Genomic DNA, 18561 nt, shown 5'->3' with positions numbered 1-18561 from the left:
GAGGTAACGAGGATGGGGTCCATACCAGGGTGATCTACCAGAGTGGGAGAGAGACAGGGTTTTACTGGGAACAAGGTTATCAAGGCTGGAGGCGAAGGAACGGGTGAGCAGGTTGACAGTTGCAGAATTATCAAGGCAGCTGGTCTAACAGTTAGACAGTTGGGAGTTTGAAAGTGCTGTTGTAAGTGATTTGGGCCAGTTTATTTCAGGGTTGGTGCAGAAAGAAGTAGTGATTGAAAGGGGTAGGGGATGTAGGTGCAGGAGATAAGGAAGTAATCGGAGATGGCCATCTCTGTGATTGAGTTGATGGGAAGAGAGAGACCACATGAGATAACAAGGTCAAGGATGTGGCTGAGAATGTGGATAGAATATTTTATATGGAGGGTGATATGTAAGGGACGACATGAGGGAAGTGAAATCAGAGATGAGAGTGCAAGATGAGTTGAGGTGAGGAGTCAATCAGTGCAAAGGCTAAGGGAGGAAAAGAGGGAGGTTATCAGTGAGTAACATCGCATGGAGCTTGGGGATTGGGTGGTAAAGAACACAGAGTTTAAATGTTAGGTGAGAGGGGTGGAACAAAGTGGGAAGTTTGACAGATGAGAAGGTACCAGAGGAGTATTGGGAGATAACGAGGTATGTTTTGGTGATTAAGCACAGGGGTTTGGGTAAGTAGAGGATAGTATAACCACGTGAGAGGCCCAGGAAACTAAGAAATGCAAAGCAAAGATACAAAGTTTGTTCACTAATCCAAACAGGATACCATAAGAAATAAAAATAAAAAATGCTGGTGATACTCAGCAGCTCTGGCAGCATCTGTGGAGAGAGAAAAACAGAGTTAACATTGCAAGTCGGTGACTGTTCGTCAGAACGGGGAATGCTTAAGAGATGTATCCATTTTTAAGATAGGTAGGGAAAGAGAGGGAGGGGAGCATAGAGTAAAGAAGAAAACCTATGATATCTGCTGACAAGGATGGCTCTGTTGTTGTTGGAGAACCAACATCTATCTAGCAGAGGCTGAATTCCAACACACTGACACCTCCTCCTTCCACCCACTGGATCATGATCCCAACCACCGAACATCAAGCGATCATTTCCAAGACTGACCCTGACCTCATCTCCTCTGGAGATCTTTCCTCCCCAGTCTCCAACCTGATATACCCCCAACCCCAAACAGACCGCTTCTACCTCCTTCCAAGATCCACAAACAGGACTGCCCCACTGGACACATCATTTCAGCCTTTTCTTGCCCCACTGAACTGATTTCTCGACTTTCTTCTCTTCTCTTCTCTTCCGCATCGGTGACTCCTCCGATGCCCTCTCCCCTTTAACATTTTCTGGTTTCCTGGCCCTAACCCTTTTCACCATGGACGCCCGAACTGCCTACACCTCTATTCCCCACCAGGACTTTTTGAGAGCTCCCCCCTTCTGCCATGAACTGAGGCCCAAGCAGTCCCCATCCACCACCACCCTCCTCCGCCTGACTGAACTCGTTCTCACATTGAACAACGTCGTCTCTAACTCAGCTCACTTCCTTAAAATAAAAGGTGTTGCTAGGGGTCCTAGCTATGCCTGCCTTTTCATGGAATACGTGGAACATTCTTTTGTTCCAGGCCTACTCAGGTCCCTTTCCTCACTCTTCCTCGGTGCTGTTTCCTGCCCTCTCCTGAATGGGAAAGTTAATCAAATTTGCTTCCAATTTTCACTCTTCCCTTGCCTTCACATGGCCCACATCCGACTCTTCCCTTCCCATCCTTGAATTCACTATCTCCATTTCTGAGGATAGGCGATTGACCAAAATTCACTATGAACCCACTGATTCCCACAGCTACCTTGCCTACACTTTCTCATAGCCTGTTTCTTGTAAGGACTCTATTCTCCCAGGTTTTCTGTCTTCGTTGCCTCTATTCTGACCATGCAATCTTCTTTCATACCAGCCGTTCTCATATGCCTTCCTTTTCCCTCAACCAAGGATTCCCTGCACTGTGGTGGACAGGGCCCTTGACTGTGTCCATTCCATTTCATGCACTTCTGCTCTCACCCCTTCCTCCCCTCCCAGAGCCAGGACAGGGTTCCGCTTGTCCTACCTTCCACATTACCAGCCTCCGTATTCAGCAAATCATCCTCCGCCATTTCTGCCCCCTCCAGTGTAATGCCACTACCAAACATATCTTCCCCCTCCCCTTCCACGTCAGCCTTTTGAAGGGACTGCTCCCTCCGCCACATCTGGTCCACTCTTGAATCACCCTCAATAGCTCCTTCCTTTCCAACAATGCCTTCCTATGCAAGCACAGGAAGTGCAACTCCTGCCTTTTTGCCTCCTATCTTCTCACCTTTCAAGGCCCCATGCACTCCTTCCAAGTGAAGCAGTGATTTATTTGTACTTCTTTCAATTTAGTACACTGTATTTTCTGATGATGATGTTGCCTCCTCTATATTGTGGAAACCAAACAGGCATTCGTTGATTGCTTTGCAGACACCTATGTTGAGTTCACAAGTATGACACCGAGCTTCCGGTCACCTGTCATTTCAATTTTCTGCTCCACTCCCACTCTGACCCTTCTGCCCTCGACCTCCTACACTGTTACATTGAAGCGCAACGTAAGCTCAAATAACAGAACTTCATCTTTCAGTTAGGCACTTTACAGCCTTCCAGACTCAAGATTGAATTCAACAATTTCAGATCATAAACTCTGCCCGTGTTTTTTAGATGGCAGCTTTTCTTCATATTTTATTCTTTCATGGGATGTGGGCGTCGCTGGCTAGGTCAGCATTTGTCGCCCATCCCTAATTGCCTTTGAGAAGGTGGTGGTGAGCTGCCTTCTTGAACTGCTGCAGTCCATTTGGTGTAGGTACACCAACAGTGCTGTTAGGAAGGGAGTTCCAGGATTTTGACCCAGTGATAGTGAAGAAATGGCGATATAGTTTCAAGTCAAGATGGTGTGTGGCTTGGAGGGGAACTTGCAGGTGGTGGTGTTCCCATGCACCTGCTGCCCTTGTAATAGATGGTAGAGGTCATAGGTTTGAAAGGTACTGTCAAAAGAGCCTTGGTGAGTTGCTGCAGTGAATCTTGTATATGGTACACACCACTGCCACTGTGCGTCAGTGGTGGAGGGAGTGAATTTGAAGGTGGTGGATGACCAATCAAGCGGGCTGCTATGTCCAGGTTGGTGTCGAGCTTCTTGAGTGTTGTTGGAGCTGCACTCATCCACGCAAGTGGAGAGTATTCCATCACACTCCTGACTTGTGCCTTGTAGATGGTGGATAGGCACTGGGGAGTCAGGAGGTGACCTGTGACCTGTTCTTGTAGCCACAGCGTTTACGTAGCTGGCCCAGTTCAGTTTCTAGTTAATGGTAACTGCCTGAATGTTGATAATGGGGGATTCAGTGTTGGTAATGCCCTTGAATGTCAAGGGGAGATGGTTACATTCTCTCTTGTTTGAGATGGTCATTGCCTGGCACTTGTGTGGCGCAAATGTTACCTGCCACTTATCAGCCCAAGCCTGAATGTTGCCAAGGTCTTGCTGCATACGGACACGGAATGCTTCAGTATCTGAAGAGTCGTGAATGGTGCTGAACATTGTGCAGTCATCAGCGAACATCCCCACTTCTGACCTTTTGATGGAGGAAAGGGCATTGATGAAGCAGCTGGAGATGGTTGTGCCTAGGACACTACCCTGAGGAACTCCTGCAGTGATGTCCTGGGGCTGAGATGATTGACTTCCAACAACCACAGCCTTTGTGCTAGGTATGATTCCAACCAGTGGAGAATTTTCCCCCTGATTCCCATCAACTCCAGTTTTGCTAGGGCTCCATGATGCCATACACAATCAAATGCTGCCTTGATATCAAGGGCAGTCACTTTCACTTCAGTTTTGGAATTCAGTTTAGTTTAGTTTAGAAATACAGCACTGAAACAGGCCCTTCAGCCCACCAAGTCTGTGCCAGCCATCAACCACCCATTTATACTAATCCTACACTAATCCCATATTCCGACCACATCCCCACCTGTCCCTATATTTCCCTACCACCGACCTATACTAGGGGCAATTTATAATGACCTATTTACCTACCAACCTACAAGTCTTTTGGCTTGTGGGAGGAAACCGGAGCACCTGGAGAAAACCCACGCAGACAGAGGGAGAACTTGCAAACTCCACACAGGCAGTACCCAGAATTGAACCCGGGTCGCTGGAGCTGTGAGGCTGCGGTGCTAGCCACTGTGCCGCCCAGTTCTTTTGTCTATGTGTGGACCAAGGCTGTAATTAGGTTAGGAGCTGCGTGACCCTGATGGAACCCAAACTGAGAGTCAGTGAGCAGGTTATTGCTGAGTAAGTGCCGCTTGATAGCACTGTTGATGACACCTTCCATCACTTTGCTGATGATCGGGAGTAGACTAATGGGGCGGTAATTGGTCGCGTTGGATTTGTCCTGCTTTTTGTGTACAGGACATAATTGGGCAATTTTCTACATTATTGGTAGATGCTCGTGTTGTAGCTGTACTGGAACAGCTTGGCTAGGGGCATGGCCTGTTTTGGAGCACAAGTCTCCAGTACTATTGCTGGAATGTTGTCAGAGCCCATCGCCTTTGCACTCACTATCCAGTACCTTCAGCTGTTTCTTGATATCATATGGAGTGAATCGATTTGGCTGAAGACTGGCATCTGTGATGCTGGAGACCTCAGGAGGAGGCCGAGATGGATCATCAACTCGCTATTCTGGCAGAATATGCTTTAGCCTTGTCTTTTGCACTGATGTGCTGGGCTCCCCCATCATTGTGGATGGGGATATTCGTGGAGTCACTTCCTCCTTTCACCACTGGATGTGGCAGGACTGCAGAGCTTAGATCTGATCCGTTGGTTGTGGGATTGCTTAGCTCTATCGAATGCTGTTTCCGCTGTTTGGCATGCAAGTTGTCCTTTGTTGGTGGAGATTCTCCTTTCTCCATTTATACCTTCTGTAGACACATCTATTGTTTCTTTGCTTGCCCTATTATCAAGTTGCTGCTTGTGGGAGCTTACTGTGTGCAAATTTGCTGCTGCTTTTCCTCCATTACAACAGTGACTGCACTTCAAGTGTTTCATTGGCTGTGAAATGCTTTGGGACATGCTGAGGTCATGTAAGGTTCTGCATAAATGTAAATGCTCTCTTTTCTTTTTGCAGTATACTTAATACTAAAATGGCTAACTGTCAAAAATTATAGACTTCGGAGATTCATTACCTTCTCAACGGGAAGGCAGTGTACGCATAATCAATAATCTGTTTCGGATCAGTGCAAGTACAACAAATATTTGCTTTTGTTTGCCAGTTTCGGTATATCATTCGTGCAGGGTGGGACGCACGCTTACTGAAAGTCTGAATGTTTAGCTTGGCTTGACGGTAATTTTGAAAGTTTCTGTGGTGACTGTCAGTTTCTGAGCACTGCTTAGGAGGTGAAGTTTCCTTTGGGATTAGGATATGATTGTGCAATCTTATTAAATGATCTTTATGAACAGGGCCAGTGTTGGCCATTTCTCTGAGACTTGCTTAATTGCAACTACAGGCCAGTCAGTTTAATCTTGGTGGAGGGAAAGCTTTTAGAAACAAGAATCCTGGACAGAATTAACAGTCACTTGGACAATTGTGGATTATTTAAGGAACGCCAGCATACATTTGTTAAAGGCATATCATGCTGACTATACTTGATTGAGTTTTTTGATAAGGTAACAGAGAGGTTTGATGAGGATAATGCGGTGATATATTGTAAATGGACTTTCAAAAGGAGTTGATAAATAACAGGCTTGTCAGCAAAGCCCATATAATAAAAGGGACAGTGGCAGCATGGATACAAAATTTGCTTATTGACAGGAACAGACTGCAGTGATGAATGGTTGTTTATTGGGCTGCAGGAAGGTATATAGTGGAATTTCGCAGGGGTTGGTATTAGGACCACTGCTTCTCTTGATCTATATTAATGACCTAGACTTGGGTGCACAGGGCACAATATCAAAATTTGCAGGTGACACAAAACTTGGAAGTACTGTGCACTGTAAGGAGGATCATGATAGACTTCAAGAGGACATAGAGTGGCTAGTGGAATGGGCAGACATGTGGCAGATCATATTTATTGCAGAAAAGAGTGAAGGGATACACTTTGGTAGGAAGAATGAGGAGAGGCAGTATAAAATAAAGGATACAATTCTTAAATATGGTGTAGGAGCAGAGGGGCCTTTGTGCACAAATTGTTGAAGATGGCAGCGCAGGTTGAGAAAGTGGTTAATAAGGCATACAGGATCCTGGGCTTTATAAATAGAGGCATAGAGTACAAAAGCAAGTAGGTTATGGTGAACCTTTATAAAGCACTGGTTTGGCATCAACTGGAGTACTGTCACACTTTCAAACGGATTTGAAGGCATTAGAGAGGGTGCAGAAAAGATTTATGAGAATGATTGAAGGGACGACGGACTTCAGTAATACGGAAGTTGGGGTTGTTTATCTTAGAGAAGAGAAGGTTGAAAGGAGACTTGATGGAGGTGTTCAAAATCATAAGGTGCCTGGAGGGAGTAGATAGGGAGAAACTGTTCCCATTGGCAGAAGGATCGAGAAGCTTAGGACACCGATTTTAAGGTGAATTGCACAGAAGCAAAGCAGACATGAGGAAAAGCTTCCTATACAGAGTGCGGTTAGGATCTGGATTCACTGCCTGAGAGTGTGGTGGAGGCAGATTCAATTGCGGCTTTCAAAAGGAAATTGGATAGAGAAGAACAGAAAATTGCAGGGCTACGAGGAAAGGGCAGTAGAGTGGGACCAGCAGAGCTACTCATGCAGAGATCTGGCAGAGACATGAAGAACCAAATGGTCTCCTTTTGTGTTGTAACCATTCTGTGATTTTAGGTGGAGGTGGATGTCTTCAGCAGAAAATGGAAGTTGACTCCATGTCTTCAGTTGATGTTGCAAAGAAACAGCATGCAGATGAGGAAAAGGAGGAGACCAAGGACTGGAGGTAATAGCATGGGAGCAGAATCGGATGCGATTGCAAAGATGCTCTGGCTATGATTAAATAGGCCAGAATCAAAGAAAGCAAAGGCAGCCAGACTGAACTGGACAACAGCAGAGAGACATTAGAGGAGGATGATGTGGCTGACCATGCCACAGCTGTAGAGATGTTAAGAGGAACAAGGAGGGATAATACACCACAGTCAGTCACAGAGGATTTTATAAATGACTTTGATTAGAGACACTTCAGTGTTGTGGCAATGGCGCAAACATGACTGGAGATTCAAACACTGCATTGCAGGAAAGATGCACATGGATTTAGGAGGCAACAACACGTTCAAGAATTAGAGAGACTGGGGATCGGGCAGTCTTTTGAAAAGATAGTGGGATTGCGGGTGTGTTTTTTGAAGAAGGGATGGTGATACGAGTTGTGAAAGGGAGGGTCAACACTTCAGTAGAGAGGAGTATTTACAATGTCAGCTAGCGTGCAGGCTTGGAAGGGAAGTTGGGTGTAGTCAGCAGTTTAGAGGAACCAGGTCAAGGAAGCAGGAGGTGGGTTTCATGAACAGGATGAGCTTTAAAAGGCATGAGAGGAGATGGGAGAAAAATTAGAGAAAGACTTGGGCTCAGGATTAGGGAAAAGGGGAACCTTTGGGAAAATTTGGCTTGATGAGATGGGCAATGAGAGGATCAGGCAGAGACAGCTGAATGGATGGTCCCAATTCTAGTGACAAAGAAATCCATGATCCCCTTACAAGTTGTTGGAGGTGAGGGCGGAGACGACAAGGGTGAGGTTGAACATCGATGGTTACCTGCCAATTGTCTTTGCATTCCAGGATGATTCTGGAATAGTGAGAGGTTTGGCAGAGGGAAACACAGCTCGATAGTGTTTGATGTGATGTAACCACATTTGGAGATGAATAACAAAAGCAATTTTGTTCCTGATGCGCCCAATTATTGACTTTTTGTATTTGAGGTAACGAGGATGGGGTCCATACCAGGGTGATCTACCAGAGTGGGAGAGAGGCAGTGTTTTACTGGGGACAAGGTTATCAAGGCTGGCGGCGACGAATGGGTGAGCAGGTTGACAGTTGCAGAATTATCAAGGCAGCTGGTCCAACAGTTAGACAGTTGGGAGTTTGAAAGTGCTGTTTTAAGTGATTTCGGCCAGAGTTTATTTCAGGGTTGGTGCAGAAAGAAGAAGTGTTTGAAAGGGGTAAGGGATGTAGGTACTGAAGGAGATAAGGAAGTAATCGGAGATGGCCACCTCTGCGATCGTGTTGATGGGAAGAGAGAGGCCACCGAGCATCAAGCCATCATTTCCAAGATTGACACTGGCCTCGTCTCCTCTGGGGATCTTCCCTCCACATCTTCTGCATCCCGCATAAGTTTCCTTGTACGTCTCTGATAGGCCCTACCCTTTCCTTAGTTATCCTCTTGCTCTTAAAGTACTGATAAAGTATCTTAGGGTTTTCCTTGACTTTTACCTGCCAATAATTTTTCATGTCCTCTCTTGGCTTTTCTAATTTCCTTTTTTACTTCACCCCTGCACATTCTATACTTCTCTAGGCTTTCTAAAATATTTAGCTTTTGATTGTCATAAGCTTTCTTTTTCTGCTTCAACTTACTCTGTAAGCTTCTAGATAACCATAGGGCTCTAGCTTTGGCAGTACCACCCTTTTTTTGTGGGGACATGCCTACGCTGTGCCTGTAGAATCTCGCTTTTGAATGCCTGCCACTGATTTTCCTTCAAGTAGCTGTATCCAGTCCACTTTCGCCAGGTCACCTCTCAATTTCATAAAATTTGCCTTCCCCAATTTAGAACTTTTACTCCTGTTTTATCTTTGTCCTTTTCCATGATTATTCCAAAACTAACTGTATTATGGTCACTATCTCCAAAATGGTCACCCACTGCTACTTCATCGACTTTCCCAACTTCATTACGAAGACTAAATCTAGAATTGCACCCCCTCTCATTGGGCTTCTATTGTGCTGGGTTAAAAAGTTCTCTTGAATGCAGTTCAAGAATTTTGTCTCCTCTGTGCCCTTCACACTGTTTGTATCCCCGTTGATATTGGGGTATTTAAAATCCCCAACTATTATTGCGCTATTGTTTTTGCACTCAGGAATTTGCCTACATATTTGTTCTGCTATCTCCCTCTCACTATTTGGGGGTCTATAGTACACGCTTAGTAGTGTTGCTACTACTTTTTTATTTCTGAGCTCAACCCATATGGGTCCTAGCTATGCCTGCTATTTCACGGAATCTGTGGAATATTCTTTCTTCCAGTCCTACTCGGGTCCCCTCCCTCACCTCTTTTTTTTCAGAACATTGATGACAGTATGGCTGTTTACTTCTCTCCCCCAAACTGGAAAATTTCATCAACTTTGCTTCCAGTTTCCAGTTTTTTTTCACCTTCACATGGTCCTTCTTCAACTCTTCCCTTCCTCAAATTCATCCAAAATTCACTATGCATCTACAGATACCCACCGCTACCTTGACTATACTTCCTCACACCCCGCTTCTTTCAAGGATTCCATTCCTTCTCCTAGTTAGCCCATCTCTGTCACCTCTGTTCTGACAATGCAACCTTTCATACTAGCACTTCAGATATATCTTTCTTTTCTTAAACTAAGGATTCCCCTCCCCCACTGTGGTTAATAGGGCTCTCAACCATGTCCGTTCTATTTCACGCACTTCTGGTCTCACCAATTCCCCTCCTCCCAGAACCACGATATGCTTCCTCTTGACCTCACCTTCCACCCCACCAGCCTCCATTTTCAGGGGATTATCTTCCACCATTGGTGCCACATTCAGCGTGCTGCCACCACCAAACACATCTTCCCTTCCACTCTGCTTTAAGGCTTCGGAAGGGACTGCTCCCTCCGCCACATCCTGATCCATTCCTCTATCACCTGCAATATCCCCTCCCCTTCCTACAATACCTTCCTGTGCAATCACAGGAAATGTAACTCCTGTCCTTTTGCCTTCTACCTCCTTACCCTCCAAGGCGAAACGGCGATTTACTTGTACTTCTTTCAATTTAGTATAGTGTATTAACTGCTCCCAATGTGGTCACCTATATATAGTGGAGACCAAACACACATTGGCTGATTGCTTTCCGGAACACCTCTGTTCAGTGCACAAGTGTGACACCAAGCTTCCGGTTGCTTATTATTTTAATTCTCTGCTCCATTCCCATTTCCACCTTTCAGTCCTTGGCCATTGAAGCCGAACGCAATCTTGAAGAACAGCACCTCTTTCGATTGTAGGTACTTTACAGCTTTCTGGACTCCAGATTGAGTTCAACAGTTTCAGATCATAACCTCTGCCCCCTTTTTTTTGGATGGCAGCTGTTGTTGGAGATTCTCCTTTCCCCATTTACACCTGTGGGAGCTTACTGTGTGCAAATTTGCTGCTGCTTTGCCTACATCACAACAGTGACTGCGCTTCAAAAGTGTTTCATTGACTGTGAAATGCTTTGGGACATCCTGAGGTCATGAAAAGTTTTACATAAATGTTGAATCTTTTCTTTCAATAGGATACTTAATGCTCAAGTAGCTAACTGTCAAAAATTAACAGGAAGGCAGTAATTAATCATCTGTTTCGGATCAGTGCAAGTACAACAAATATTTGCTTTTGTTTGCCAGTTTCGGTGTATCATCAATGCTGGGTGGGAAGTATGCATACTGAAAGTCAGAATGTTTAGCTGGCTTTGCAGCAGTATCGGAAAGTTGCAGAACTGGTTTCCAGGGTGAGTATCAGTTTCTGAGCACTGGTTCGGAGGTGAAATTTCCTTTGTTTGGGATTAGGATATGATGCTGCAATCTTATGAAAAGATCTTTTTGAGACATTGCCAGGGACATTGGCCATTTCACCGAGACTTGCTAAATTGTCCCTGGAAATTAACGATGAATTATTACACTTTTCCTCCCATAATTAACCAAAATGGGACTATGGTTTTCTTTTGTTACCTTTTATAGATCATTGTTCATCATTTACATAAATGATTGGGACTCAGGAATTGGAAGTGAAATTTCCAAATTTGCGGACAACACCAAATTGTGGGCAGACCAGAACTAGGAGCTGTAAAGATAAGATAGTCACTCATAAATCCAGTAAGGTATTCAGGAGAATCCTCTTTACCCAGAGCGATGTTAGAATGTGGAACACATTACTACGAGGTGTAGTTGAGAAAGTGATCTGACTGAAAATTCTTAGAGGGCTTGACAGGGTAGGTGCTGAGAGGCTGTTTCCCAGTTGCTGAGGAGTCGAGAACTAGGGGTAAAAGTGTCAGAATTAGGGGTCGGCCATTTAGGACTGAAATAAGAAGAAGTTTCTTCACTTGGAGGATTGTGAATCTTTGGAATTCTCTACCCCAGAGGGCTGTGGATGCTCAGGATTTGAATATATTGAAGACTGGGATTGACAGATTTTGAACATTAAGGGAATCAAGGGATATGGGGCTACAGTGAGAAAGTGGAGTTGAGGTAAAAGATCATCCATGATCTTATTGAATGGCAGAGTAGGCTAGAGAGGTGGTAGTGCCTATTTCTGCTCCTTTTTATATATTTTTTTGAATAGCATGATGCATTTAAGGAGAAGTCAGGTAAATAGATGAGGGAGAAAGGAACAGATAGATATGTTGAAGTTAAAGGAAGAATGTTGGGAAGAGGCTGGTGTGGAGCATAGATTGACTTCTGGCAGGCAATGTGGATACATCCTCCTACATAATATTACAGTGGAGAGATCTTTGCTTTGTGCAGAGATCACTGCCCTCAGAGCTCAAGCCTGCATCATTCTGTATTAGTGTGTATTACAAGGTATCACTATGATAATGTTTGGCAAATATATTTTTTGGCTGGAAGGAAGAAGAGTCACAAATCATTTCAATTAGTCATGCCGTGCACAAGTGCCGACTAATTTATTTGATGTGACTTACATCATTAAATTCTGTGATTGAAAACAAAGGAAAAAGTGTACGGCAGATACAGTATTATAGGAAATGTTTTTAGCAGGACAATAGAAAATTGCTACTGAAAGTCACTAATAGATTTAAGAACTAAAATAATTGTAAAGAATGAGAATATGAGGGATAACTCAATCACTAAAGGAACTAAGCCATTAAGAAAGTAATAGGTAAAACTGAATAAATGAATTGCTGGGAACACCGATCATTAAAACTATGGGCTGAAATTAGTTTATGCGGCGCGGGTCTCAGGGGTAGTCCGGAAGTGGGTGCTGTTGTGGGACCGTCTTAAGAGGCTGTAAGTGAAGATCACCAGAGGAGGTCATGTCGCGTCTCACATGACCAGGGAGTTGTGGGTGTAGCCCGACAGAGTGAGATGTGTGTTGGTGTGACTCCTGTAGTAGTTATATATGTTCCAGTTAAGTTGTAATAAAACCCACATATTCTTTGGATGTTACTTGTAGTCCTGTGAGTCTTACAATAGTTCACATACTAAAGGAACAGGTAATATTACAGGTGCCATTCCACACAGGAGAAATGCAGCCTGGAGGTGCAGGGCCCATTCAAAGCTGGTGTGGGGGCAGGCGATGAGGTGTCGATATCAGTGTTGCCTGATGTGGAAGCAGGTGCTGATGCCATTTTTAAAGGTCTACCAGCCCTGCATTCCTTCCTGCCTTGCACTTTGCAGTCGCCACAATAGCAGTGCTATTCTCTTTCTCTTCTTCCTTCTAGTAATGCTGCATTGCATGAGGGTACCAGCGAGTGGCAACTGGGGCAATCATCTTTCCTATCACCTCATTCAGCACTACCTTCACTTTTTCAGCCATCAAACAAAGACTGTGAGCATTGTAACTCCATTACCTGGCCACGGACTCCAGTTCCTGCCACTGCATTTTATTGTGCCAACAATGGAAGCTGTTAGTTAACCAAAAAAGATAACTATACATTAAAAATAAAGCAGTCTTTGTAAAAGCTATCAAGATTTTTGACCCCAGCAGCAGCCATTTACCTTTAACCGATCATATTCCTTTAAATTTACCTTGCTTATTTATCTTCTAGGCAGCCTTTTGAGATGCCAGACAATTTCCCCTCCCCTGTCCCCTTGGCAAACTCCGAAGTCAGTCCTGAAATTCCCACATTTTATAAATGTAACCAACTCTGTAAAATCAGGTGAGGTCAGCATACTAACACTGTGTTCGGTGTGTTAATAATTTATGTAAACCTAAACACTCCATTGGAGAACCTATCCAAGCATGTAGAAAGAAGGATCAGGGAAAGATGTTATTTATTTAATATTGAGTCTGAAGATGGTGGAAAATTATGAGGTAAGGAGCTAGGGAGGAATTGCTTCCTCAAGCATTGTGTGAGGTGTTTTTCACCTCCAATACAGTAATCTGGGCAGAACTGATCTCACTTAATGCAAGACAGCCAGTATCACTACAGCTTGCATTTATGTGTGTGTGAGCACCCCTGGGAAAACCTCTCTTCTCTTACCCTGTCAATTACTTGCTTGTAGGTACTGATGTCATGGTAGACAAATAGCTCCAACAAATCTGCCAGGTGTCAACTCCCTCTCTGCTGACAAAGAACCTGTTAAAGTCACCTGAGGCTGCTGATTTGCTGGTTTAGAATTTATTGATTTGCAGATTTAGATTGCTACCTCAAAACCTACATTATACATATTTTCAACATGCTATGAAACAGTTCCAAAGATTTATGACATCAATTAGATCTTGAAGTTATTGAGGAGATAGTTTTATCTTGGTGATGTATCCAATTTACTTTTATAAGATTAGTTAACTCACCAGAGAGCCCGTAAATGTACACCAGCTTAACAAAAACAGATCAATTGGCAGTGAAGAGCTCAACTGATAGAATGGATATTAAAGTCAGTGATACACGGCAGTTGAATCTCCAAAATATGGCAATAAGAGTTTCATCCACTGTAGTAATTTTACTGTAAACTATTATTTCCATACACCTCAGTATTGAAAAAAATACTACCCCAGCACCAGTTTACTAATATTCAGTCTAATAGAACCTCTGTCCTGCTTCCTCGGTATTGCACACATTTTGGCCACTGATCTCCAGCCAGCGAAAGCAAGAAAATGCTCAGAGGTTAATATTTGGCTTTTCTAGTATTTCAATCTCCAATGTTGTCTACAAGTTGGCACTTAGCCTCCATTGGAGAAAACACTCCACACCCTGGCTCAGATTTCATGATCGCAGTGAAGTGACAGCACTTGCCACTGACCTTGAAGAAAGCTGCCACGAAGATCTAGCCATCTCTGTGGCATGGAATTCCCCTTTTGTGGCATCAGTTTGAACCTGGTGCCAAGTCATGAGGATCTCCAGGCGTTCAGCAACAGTACTGCCATCAAGCAGGGTAAGCAGCCAATCACATTGAAGTATTCTCAGACAGCAAATCAAGAAGTGAAATGCACTGACTTTTTCACTCTTAATTAAAATTTTACAGAGAAGTGGGAATATGAGGAAACGTTTTTTTTTATGCAGCGGGTGGTAATGATCTGGAACCCTTTGCCCACAAAAGTGGGGGAAGCAGAGACGATCAATGACTTCAAGAGGAAGTTGGATGACCACCTGAGAGAAATAGACTTGCAGGGCTACGGGATTGAGCCAGGGAGTGGGACTGACAGCATAGCTCTGTGGAGAGCTGGCATGGACTCGATGGGCCGAATGGCCCCCTTCTGTGCTGTAAATGCCTCTATGACTCTATAACATATATAGATTGAGGTAAAAGCTGATGTATCATAAACTTTTAAAAAAAGTATTTTAAAAATAAATTTTTATCATAATGGAGAAATCTGACAGTTCACAAATATAAAATTAGTTTTTCACGGCCAGAGAGACTGTTCAACAGTAATTTGTTCAGAGTTAAAAACCCAGTTACACCTCATCTAAAAAGGTGTAACTTTTTCAAGGGTTTTTACAACAAGACTGATAATGTAAAAATTGTAAGTTTTTGTCAGTCAAGTGATTTCTACTTGATTACAGTCTGGGGGTACTTCAACAGTACTCCCTATGGGGAAGGGTCACATCACTGACTGTAATTTCTGGACTTCCATGCTTAATTGCACAAATGTGGACTCCAGACGTTGCTGTCAGTTTCAGAGGAGTAATGACAGCAAACACAAGCCCCTGTGTTATAAATAAAGCTGTTTGGCCTACACAATGGATTCTGGAATAGCCTTGCTCCTAACAGCGGTCTTCCTGTTACTGGAGATTGAAAACAAAAGAACAATAAATACTAACAGCAGGAACATGGCATTGGGGTGCACTCTATGACATAGCATGGTGGAGCATTTATGAGATTGACCCTTCCCAAAATGTTAATGAGTGACACAATCTTTAACTTCCATGTTTAAAGTAAAACTAGAGGATTTAGAAGATATAAAGAAGTGGGGGAAAGAAAACTAAACAATATATAATAGAAAACTAGAAACTCCTAAAAGGGTATGAATGGGAAATTAGAAAAATAAATTACAATCAGCATTGACAGAAACAGACCCTTCAGAGCACAAAAAGTATTTACAAATAATGGATCTCTTTTAGAGACATTTAATATAATGAAAACCTTGAGTTCTTTTTCCAAAGCAATTTTCACAATAAAATATGTGAGCAATGTTCCCTTTGCTATGATTGGATGGGCCCTTCCAAATTTGTGAAAATAAATGCATTATAAACTGAAGGGTTTGAACATTTATAAAGTGTTGAAATTAGACAGAAGGCATTCAAGAGTATTTGATAAATTAGAATGAAAGTAGTGAGTTGTGATGGAATGTTTTCACACTCACTGGGCACAAGGGTTGCACCAAAACATTAAAAATTGGTTAATTTTGAATGAAAAATAAACACTGGTCAAAAGTATGATGCTGCAAGTTATACATTTTAAACAATAAGACTGATAAGAGAAATATTGCTGTATATTGTAAAAGAAACAATACATGTACATCAGTGAAGATAAAGATTGCAACTACCTGAATGTAATAGATTGGCTATGCCTAATCAATTAATTGGAGGTTTTTGAGGACATAACTGAACTGATTAACAATGGTTCATATATATATCTTGACTCTTAGAAAGCACTTGATAAGATCCCTCATAATAGACCTGTGGCTAAAATAAAATTTGCTGGATTAAGGGAAGAAACTGTTCATTGGAAGGGGATTGGACAGAGGGGAAGGAACAAATAATCAATTGTAGTATTGTGACCACCAGAGTGACCCTGCAACCTCCACTGTTCACATAAAATTTTACTTTTTGACTGTACCACCTGTTGATTGAAGAACAGGTAATATTCTAGAAATGACTACTGGATGATATTACAATCAATTTATCATTTTATATGATATTTGTTTCAGCTGATCGTATATCAGTATGTGGTGAACTCTGCTCTTGAAATACTCCCAGGATTTCCCCAACTTAGTCCTCTTGAGTGTACAGCAGACACAGGTTTCTATATCCTTTGGCCTTCATAGCATAATATAATTGTTATTGAGGTTTGTTAAGTGGAAAATTATTTTTCTCCTAAAGTGACAGTTGTAGAAACTCGTAAGCTGGCAGTCTGTATTTCTTTATTGTCATTGAGCATTAGATGGATTTAATGGCAGCAATTGAGTGCAATTTCTGGCAGGAAACAAGCTCACACAATAATTGCCTGCAATTTTTAAGTTCTACTCTGTCATAATATCTGTCAGTAATAGCTGATGACTGAGTCATTAAGAGACAACGGAAGTAATGATTAAAAGGACAGAATAACTGAAACCAGCCAGCAGCACTTTTTAATCACAAATTCCATTGCTTAAAATTGCTTGTATGTAGTCCAACTTGATGGTGACCTTCATGCCACTAGAGCATTATAAAATGTGATTTTAGCAGCTTACCCAAACATATTATTACATGCAAACAGGCTGGGAGAAAGATCAAAAAGAAGTACCAATACTGAGGGCACCTTGTAATTACTTTGATTGAAAATAAATGTAAGATTTTTAAGATCCAATGGACTACTTGTGATAAATTGTTGTTTGAATTTCCTCCCCTTGTAGTTGGCTGGCACCAAGTGGCCATTCTCCATTTGTAAGTTTAGAGAATGAATGTCAGCAATTGTTCCACCTACCCATGTAAAAGCTGAACCCAATCTTATCTTCAACTGTTTCTCCCTTGTTAATATTTCCCACCAGAAGTCACTAAATAGCAATCAGCAGCAGGAGGCTTCGCTGATTTTCACCTTACTGGTGACCCTAACATCATTCTTTTCCACTGAGATCAACAAATTCAGCAGAGGAACGCAAATTGGATGGGCACTTGAGGGAAATATACTTACAGGGCTAAGGGGAAGGGGACTAACTGGATTGCTCTGCAGAGAGCTGGCATGGACTTGATGGGCTGAATGGCCTCTTTCTGTGCCTCTATGACTCTATGAAAGGGGTTTAACCAGAGATCTGCCTGCTCTGTACTTCACAGTATCACATTTACCCACTAAGACAGAGGTGATGCCTGAATGATATTTTGTAAAAAATGCCAAGATTTCTCTAATGTTGTTTCGATGTCATTAAATTGGCAACAAAAACTGCTATGCTACTTGTGATGCTCTTGGAACTAAAATAAGATTCAGCCAAGATTAGTAAAAGATATGAGATTGCATGCTATTGTAAACAATGGATTCCTTTTATTCTTCTACTTTCAGTTTTCCAGCACCCTCTGCTGGCTTATGTGTGTATTATTATGACCAGCTGGGCCCACATCAGAGACGCCAACTATGACTCAGCAATGGCCACCTATGGCAAACGTGGAGTGGAATGCATGCTGGTTTCAATCTCACATTGAAGAGCTGGAACCTGTCATAGCCGCTAAGCGCACTGCACTGTTGAACTACAAGAAAGCCCCCAGCGAGTTAACATCCGTAGCACTTAAAGCAGCCAGAAGTGCTGCACAAAGAACAGCCAGGCGCTGCGCAAATGACTACTGGCAACACCTATGCAGTCATATTCAGCTGGCCTCTGACACCAGAAATATCAGAGGAATGTATGATGGCATTAAGAGAGCTTTTGGGCCAACCATCAAGAAGATCGCCCCCCTCAAATCTAAATCAGGGGACACAATCACTGACCAACGCAAGCAAATGGACCGCTGGGTGGAGCACTACCTGGAACTGTACTCCAGGGAAAATGTTGTCACTGAGACCGCCCTCAATGCAGCCCAGTCTCTGCCAGTCATGGATGAGCTGGATGTACAGCCAACAAAATCAGAACTCCGTGATGCCATTGATTCTCTTTGCTTGAGTCGCTTTAAACAGTCTCCAGAAGCTGGCTGAGCGTGTCTACCCTGAGGCACAGTGTGGCCTTCGAGCAGAGAGATCCACCATTGACATGCTGTTCTCCCTTCGCTAGCTACAGGAGAAATGCCGTGAACAACAGATGCCCCTCTACGTTGCTTTCATTGATCTCACCAAAGCCTTTGACCTCGTCAGCAGACGTGGTTGCTTCAGACTACTAGAAAAGATCGGATGCCCACCAAAGCTACGAAGTATCATCACCTCATTCCATGACAATATGAAAGGCACAATTCAGCATAGCGGCGCCTGATCAGACACCTTTCC

General features: G+C 43.1%; 1 protein-coding gene across 1 annotated transcript in view; it reads left to right on the top strand.

The window, feature by feature from the left end:
* Positions 1–10700: 10700 nt before the first annotated feature.
* LOC137374429 (glutamate receptor ionotropic, kainate 1) overlaps positions 10701–18561 on the top strand; it is a 520770-nt gene continuing 512909 nt past the window's right edge. Inside the window, exon 1 of the mRNA XM_068040522.1 lies at positions 10701–10727. The gene's annotated coding sequence lies outside the window, so the exon portion shown is untranslated. The remainder of the gene's footprint in view (positions 10728–18561) is intronic.

The sequence above is a fragment of the Heterodontus francisci genome, chromosome 10 (assembly GCF_036365525.1).
Source record: "Heterodontus francisci isolate sHetFra1 chromosome 10, sHetFra1.hap1, whole genome shotgun sequence".
In the NCBI taxonomy this organism is placed as follows: domain Eukaryota; kingdom Metazoa; phylum Chordata; class Chondrichthyes; order Heterodontiformes; family Heterodontidae; genus Heterodontus; species Heterodontus francisci.
Note: the sequence above shows the minus strand (reverse complement) of the source record. Positions and strands in the feature narration are given on the sequence as shown.